At 36.1% G+C, this 8,245-nt stretch overlaps 1 non-coding gene across 1 annotated transcript; it reads right to left on the bottom strand.

The window, feature by feature from the left end:
* Positions 1-5,311: 5,311 nt before the first annotated feature.
* On the bottom strand, positions 5,312-5,418 carry LOC119369792 (small nucleolar RNA R71). The gene has a single exon (XR_005177333.2). It is a non-coding gene; the product is annotated as a small nucleolar RNA R71 (small nucleolar RNA).
* Positions 5,419-8,245: the final 2,827 nt, after the last annotated feature.

Here is an 8,245-nt window from a genome sequence, read left to right as displayed (position 1 = left end):
CCTCCATGACTACTGAGAGAGACTTAAGAGACTTTATGGAAGCTACCCACAACATGGGATTACTGAACAGTCCTTGATTCAATATTTCTAGAAGGGAATGTTAGATTTGGAAAGAAGGATGGTTGATGCAGCGAGTGGAGGGGCTTTGTTAACAAAACTCCTCGATAAGCTCGAGAGATCATATTCACCATAGCTGCTAACACATAACAGTTTGGGAGATGTCAGGAGTTGGGTCAATCAGGTAAGTGACTCTAACATTGAAAATAAGCTTAATGAGCTAACAAGTTTGGTCCAAAGTATTGCTACAGGTATGTACCAACAAGCTCAAGTGTGTGGGATTTATTCTTTTCCTAGACACCCAACCGATATGTCTCCCACTCTATAAGAAGGAGATCAGGAACAAGTGAATGTTGTACGAGGATTTCCTAGCCAACCTCAAAGGAAATATGATCCTTACTCAAATAGTTATAATCCAGGGTGGAGGGATCACCCAAACTTTAACTATGGAGGAAGGCCGCAGAACTCGCATCAATACTAGTATTACTGTCGCAGCAGCAACCTCAAGTGGGTTCAAAACCAGTATGTCTCTTGAAGATATTATTAAGTCACTTGCAACTAACGCTCAACAGTTTGAGCAAGAGATCAAGACCAGTATTTAGAACTTGGAGAATTAAATGAGCCAGTTAACTACCTCTCTAAGTAAGTTGGAGTCCTAAGGGAAGCTACCATCTCAAACTGTCATCAACCTTAAGCTAAATACAAGTGCAATCACTTTAAGAAGTGGGAAGGAGCTGGGAACCCCAGCCCTAAAGAGAGGTGATAATGGCCCAAAGAAAGGTGCTGAAAAAGAAGTAGAGATTCCGCATAATGAATAGACTGAGAATTCAGAAATAAGCTTGCCCAGACCACTGCCATTGGTAACTCAACCCCCTTTTTCGAAAAGATTAGCTAAATCGAAGAAGGATATGGTAGCAAAAGAGATCCTAGAGACTTTTCGCAAGGTGGAGGTAAATATACCATTGTTAGATGTAATTAAACAAATTCCTCGCTATGCAAAGTTTTTGAAGGAGCTTTATACAAATAAGAAGAAGCTGGCTGGTTATAAAAAGGTAAGTGTAGGGGAGAATGTTTTTGCCATGTTGCGAAGAAAGTTACCCCCCAAGTGCAAGGGCCGAGGTATGTTCACTATCTCTTATAAAATAGGCAATATCAAAATAAAGAAGGCTATGTGTGACTTAGGTTCTTCGATAAATATCATACCATTGTCTATTTACTCTTATTTAAATGCTAGTCCATTAAACGAATCATCTGTTGTGATCCAATTGTGCGATAGGTCCATAGTGTATCCCAAAGGGGTGTTAGAGGATGTTTTAGTTCAGGTAGATGGATTGATTTTTTCTATTGATTTTTATATGCTTGATATAGAGGATGATAAATCCTCCACATCGTCTGAACTTTTGCTTGGAAGACCTTTTCTTAGCACAGCTAGAGCAAAAATAGATGCTCATGATGGCAAACTCACCATGGAGTTTAATGGAGAAATAATTAAATTTAATGTGTATGATGCCATGAAATATCCATGTGATGTGTCTCATGTTTTATGGTATTGATGTTATTGATCCTTTGATTCAAGATCTTTATGAGAATAATGTTAATGATGAGCTTAATGTAGTGTTATACAGGAGCATTAATATAAATAGCCTAGTAAAGCTTGAAGAGAAGTTTTCGATTAATAAAACATTACAGGATGTTGTGTATGAAGTGGAGGCAATTAAGCCTTTGAAAAATAAAATCTGTTGTTTGGAAGTTCTTCTCACACCAAACTTTTACCATTTGTTTTGCAGGCACCTAAGTTAGAACTGAAACCATTGCCTGATCATCTGAAATATGCATATCTGGGTGAAGGAGAAAAACTTCCAGTGATTGTCTTTAATAAGCTCAGCGAGATGGAAGAAGAAAAGCAAGTTCGAGTCCTTCGTGAGCATAAAGAGGCTATTGGGTGGACAATAACTAAAATTAAAGGGATAAGTCCATCCACGTGTATGCATAGAATCTTGTTAGAACAAGGCAGCAAACCAAATAGAGAGGGTCAAAGACGCCTGAATCCATCGATGATGGAAGTAGCGAAAAAGGAAATTTTAAAGTTTCTGGAAGTAGTATGATTTACCCAATTTTAGAAAGCAATTGGATGAGCCCAGTCCAAATCGTACCCAAGAAGACGCAACTAAGAGATCCATTTGAGGAACACGGGGACTAGTTAAATTAAAGAGCCTCCCAAAAATGGGGAGGCTCTTTGCTTCAATTAAGATAACGAAAAATCATTTTACCTTTTTAGTTGGAACTTTATGCGGGTATCACAGTGGTTGAGAATGCTAATGGGGAGTTGGTGCCCACTCAGATTTAAAATAGGTGGAGAGATTGTATAAATTATAGAAAGCTGAATGCATCCACTAGAAAAAACCACTTTCCACTCCCTTTCATTGATCAAATGCTCGAGAGATTAGCTGACATTCTTACTATTATTGTCTTGATGGTTATTTAGGTTTCTTTCAGATACTAGTGGCACCCGAAGATCAGGATAAAATAACTTTCACTTGTCCCTTTGGCACTTTTATCTATTGAAGAATGTCGTTTGGACTTTGCAATGCCACAACTACGTTCTAAAGGTTATGGTTAGTATATTCTCAAACTATGTAGAAAATATAATAGAAGTTTTCATGGACAATTTCACCGTCTATGGTGACTCTTTTGATGCATGTTTGACTAACCTCACAAAGGTATTGGAAAAATGTCTAGATTCAAACTTAGTTTTAAATTATGAGAAATGCCATTTTATGGTGGAACAAGGTCTGATTTTAGGTCATGTTGTTTCCTCTAAAGGTATTGAAGTAGATAAGGCTAAGATTGATGTGATTAAGTCATTACCTTAACGCTAGTATGTAAGAAGTTTGATAAGTGTTATTTTTATAGTATTTTTAATATAATTTCTATTAGGATTTTTAGTAGTTTTTATTACTTTATTTGGCTTTTATTTAATTTTATTTATATTTTTCATCAAAGCTTCCTTGAAACATAATCTGCTTGATCTTAAGCAAATTTGTAGGATTTTAGCATAGAAAAGAGCAAAATAAAGCAGAACACTCAAGCTCTAGCACGCCCAGGCCGTGCAATTCAGTACTCCCATGCTGGAATCAAGGGAAATCAGTGTGGAGACTCAGGCCTTAGCACGCCCAAGCCGTGCTATCTGGCACGCCCGTGCCGCAAGATGACATCAATCCAAAGGTGTGCTTATCTGAGCACGGTCCATGCTACATTCCATCATGAAGACTTAGAGCCTAGCACGCCCCAGCCGTGCTATGTGGCATGCCTGTGCCATAGATTTGTCTCTAGACGTGCCGCTGAGCACAGCCCGCACTGAACCATCCTTAGAACTCAGGCTCCAACACGCTCTGACCATGTCGCATAGCATGCCCGTGCTACAAATCAAGTTTTATTTTTGGTTACGAATGCCAGCCAGTCCTACTATATAGATGGGCCCACATAAGATGATTTCCTAATGTGTAGATCAACTTCTAATCCTATTTATGCGTATGGGGAAGTCCTAATTGAGAAGAAATTCAAAGCCTAAACAATTTTCTATTTCCAAAAGGTTTCTTACTTAATGAAGACTCAATTTCCTAAACGAAGTCAGATTTTCTCCTAGGAAGTCTATATAAAGAGAGAACCAATTCATTGTAAAGATATCACTAGCTCAATAATCTTTTCTTCTATTATTTTTCTCCCTTTAAGACTTCTAGTGATCAAGCATTGTGTCAAGATTCAAGGAAGCTGTCCACGTTGTTTGACTAGTTTTTATCTCTAAACTCTTAATCTTGTTTTTACTTTTCATTATTCACATTGATTATGGATTTATTATCAAGTTTAATTGAGTTTTATTTAATTACTATGTCGAACTAAACTCTCATACAAGGGATTTGATGTAGCTTAATTTCTTTTCCAATTTATAATATTAGATTTGTTTTTCTTTGTTCAAAGTATAATTTATAATTGAGCTTAATGCTTCTAGGCAGAATTTCTCCCCTGGATTAATTTATTTCATTAATCACTATCGGGAGAAGGGTTTTTGATATGAAAAAGATAATAAATTACATGAGAATAATAACTTGATGTGGAAGCTGTATGGTTTGACTCATGGGGGGTTTTCATGAGTTAACAACCTTAGGTTATGAATTCATAAACAAACCATAAAACTTAATGATTTAATTCATGTTTGATTGCACAATTGGAATATAGGTAATTAGACCAAGTTAAAATAACTAATAATACATCAGGAGAGCTTGTTAGTAATTTTAGGGTTGTTTCCCCTAATTGAACAATTAAAATTGATTAATGAACTAATAAAATAAATTGGATAGAATTAAGTGAAGTCAAAATCCCTAGTAGTTTTTATCCTTGATTTCTTTTAATTAAAAATTACTTGCTTGATTTCTTTTTATTATCTTTATTTGTCGAATTTAGTTTCTTAAAATAATCTCCCTAAATCGTCGTTTAAATAATAGTAGGTTAATTTAATTTTGGTACTTGGTACACAATCCTTGAGGGAACGATACTCTACTCATTATATATTACTTGTTGCGATTTCGTACACTTGCGAAAATCACTGTCAAGTTTTTAGCACCGTTGCCGGGGATTGGCATTACCAATATCAATACTAATTACCCTGTTATTAATTTAGACATTTATTTTATTTAATTTTTCTAGAAGATTATTTCAGGTGTTTATGCAAAGAAGATCAGGTAGAATTAAACCCTTGATCTTTGATCCAGAAATTGAAAAGACTTGTCGTAGGAATAATGCTGCTAGAAGAGCATGTGAGAATAAACAGGAACAACAGGCAAATATGGTTGATGATGTTAACCCTCAGGACAGACCCCAACCTCCTATCCGCACTTTGCGAGATTACACAACTCCCACTCTCACTGGAACAACCTCGAGAATCACTAGACCTAGGGTGGAAGCAACCAAGTTTGAAATTAAACCTGCAATTATCCAAATGCTTTCCACCTCAATTCAATATGGAGGTTTACCTAGTGAAGATCCTAATGCCCATATCACAAATTTCCTGGAGATTTGCCATAAAATTAAACAAAATGGAGTTTCTGAGGTTGCCATAAAATTAAGACTCTTTCCTTTCACTCTTAGGGATAAAGCACGATCCTGGTTATAATAATGCCCTGCTGGAAGTTGTACAACATGGGAGGAATTAGCCCAAAATTTTTTAGCAAAATTCTTTCCATCTTCAAAGACCACAAAACTGTGCAATGAGATAATGACCTTTGTCCACCATGATCAAGAAAGTTTGTATGAAGCTTTGGAGAGATTCAAGGATTTACTGAGGAAGTGCCCACACCACAGCCTACCCAAGTGGTTATAGGTACAAACTTTTTATAATTCGTTATCTCGTAACATAAAAATTACTCTAAATGCAGTTACTGGTGGATCTTTTGAAAGAAAAGAAATTGATGAGGCATATGACTTGATAGAAGAGATGGCAAGCAATAGCCATTATCAAAGCAACTCCGAAAGGAAGAAGACTGTAAGAGTTTATGAGATTGATGCCATCACCGCACTCAATGCTAAGGTAGATAATGTGGTAAGGAAGTTGGACTTATTGACTACTAACTCGGTTAATTCTATCGTGCAAGCTTATGATAGGTGTAATGGGCAACATGGGATTGGAGAATGCATTTTAGATTTTTTTAAATCGTCAAACTTTGGAGCATATAAACTTTGTGATGAATCAAAGAAGGAAGAATTACCCGTACTCTAACTCTTATGATAACAGGTTGAGGAATCACCTTAATCTTTCGTATGGGAATCCAAACAATGCCTTGAACGCACCACTAGGTTTTTTGCCTCAAGAGAAAAAGTCTCATGATGATCTCCTTATTGCCCTCTCTAAATCTCACATGGAATTCATGAACGAAACTCGAGAAAATAACAAAATCCAACAAGCTGCAATAAGGAACTTAGAGATTCAACTAGGACAGTTTGCAAACATGATGGCCTCCCAACCTCAAGGTACGTTACCTAGTAATACTGAAAAAATCCTAAAGAACAGGTACAACTATCACCTTGAGGAGTGGCAAACAGTTGGAGGATCCACCCAGGATGAAGAAGGAGAAGGAAGAGCAAAAAAAAAATCCCCATCATTGACCTAGAAGAGAAAGAGGAAGTAAAACCCTATGTTCCACCTGTTCCTTTTCTACAAAGGTTAAAGAAAACACAAGATGACAAGAGTTTCCTCAAGTTTCTTGATGTCTTCAAAAAGCTTCAAATCAACATCCCTTTTGTTGAAGCCCTTGCTCAAATGCCCAATTATGCAAAGTTCTTAAAGGAGATCCTGAGCAAGAAAAGGAAGATTGATGATCATGGAATGGTAATGTTGACAGAGGAGTGTAGCACAATCATTCAAAATAAATTGCCTCCAAAATTAAAAGATTCAGGAAGTTTTTCTATCACTTGTAATATTGAAAATCTTGATTTTGAAACAGCTTTCGCAGATTTAGGTGCTAACATTAATCTTATGTCTTATGAAGTTTTTAAGATGCTAGGGATGAGAGAACTGAAACCAATAAGAATGTCTCTACAGTTGGCAGACCTATCAATCAAATACTCAAGAGGAATTGTAGAGGATGTGCTCGTCAAGGTAGGTAAATTCATCTTTCATGTTGATTTTGTTATTCTTATTCTTGACATTGATGAAGATAGAGAAGGATCCTTAATCCTTGGAAGACCCTTTCTTGCAACTACAAGGGCATTGATTGATGTATATGAAGGTAAATTAACCTTGAAGGTTGGTCAAGAGGAGGTTGTTTTTTATGTGCTTAAATCTTGTAAACTTCCCATGGATTATAATGACTATTTTAGGATTGATGTTATTGATGAATGTGTAAAGGACACTTTGAATATTAAAGATAAAGATGACATTAATAATCAATGCATCATAGATGAGAAAGAAAGTGAAACACCAAAGCAAGAATTGAAACAACTTCCATCTCATTTAAAACATGCATTCTTAGGTGAGAATAATTCTTTTCCTATTATTATTTATTCTCACTTAACACTTATCAAGAGGAAAGGTTGTTGCAGGTTCTATGAAAACATAAGAAAACCCTAGGATGGTCAATTTCAAATTTGCAGGGAATAAGTCCAAGTGTGTGCATGCACAAGATCTTGATGGAAGAAGACTATAAACCTTCAATTGAGCATCAAAGAAGATTGAACCCAAGCATGAAAGAGGTAGTCAAGGATGAGATCATAAAACTTTTGGATGCTGGCATTATCTATCCAATTTTTAATAGCAGTTGGGTAAGTCCTGTTCAAGTTGTCCCAAAGAAAGGAGGTATGACAGTTATTTCTAACAAAAATAATGACTTAATTCCTTCTAGAACTGTCACAAGTTGGCGTGTCTGTGTTGATTATAGGAAATTGAACAAAGCAACATGCAAAGATCACTTTCCTTTACCTTTTATTGATCAAATACTTGAATGACTTGCAGGTTATCCCTATTATTGCTTTTTAGATGGTTATTCGGGGTATTTTCAAATACCTATTGCTCCCGAGGATCAAGAGAAAACCACTTTCACTTACCCTTATAGTAGTTTCGCTTATAGGAGAGTGCCTTTTGGGTTGTGCAATGCTCCTGCAACTTTTCAAAGGTGCATGATGTCCATATTTTCTGACATGGTTGAGAAGTTCATTGAAATATTTAAGGATGATTTTTCTGTGTTGGGTTTTTCTTTTGGTTCTTGTCTTTATAACCTCTCTTTAGTAATGCAGCGATGTGAGGACACTAACCTTGTTTTAAATTGGGAAAAATGTCATTTTATGGTTAGTGAAGGTATTGTTTTAAGACATAAAATCTCACAAAAAGGGATTGAAGTGGACGAATCCAAGATAGAGGGAATTGAAAGGCTACCACCTCCAAATTCAGTAAGGAGTAAGAAGCTTTCTTGGCCATACAGGATTCAATAGGAGATTTATCAAGGATTTCTCCAAAATCACAAAACCTCTTTGTAATTTATTAGTTGAAGATGTTCCTTTTGATTTTGATAAAGAGTGTTTGAATGCTTTTAACAGGTTAAAGAAAGAATTGATTTCAGCGCCTATCATTGCTACACCAAATTGGAGTCTTCCTTTTGAACTTATGTGTGATGCTAGTGATCATGCTATAGAAGCTGCT

Source organism: Jatropha curcas, chromosome 1 (genome assembly GCF_041381405.1).
Source record: "Jatropha curcas cultivar XTBG-Jc1 chromosome 1, XTBG_Jcur_1.0, whole genome shotgun sequence".
In the NCBI taxonomy this organism is placed as follows: Eukaryota; Viridiplantae; Streptophyta; class Magnoliopsida; order Malpighiales; family Euphorbiaceae; genus Jatropha; species Jatropha curcas.
The sequence above is the reverse complement of the archived record's forward strand: the minus strand, read 5'-3'. Positions and strand labels throughout refer to the sequence as shown.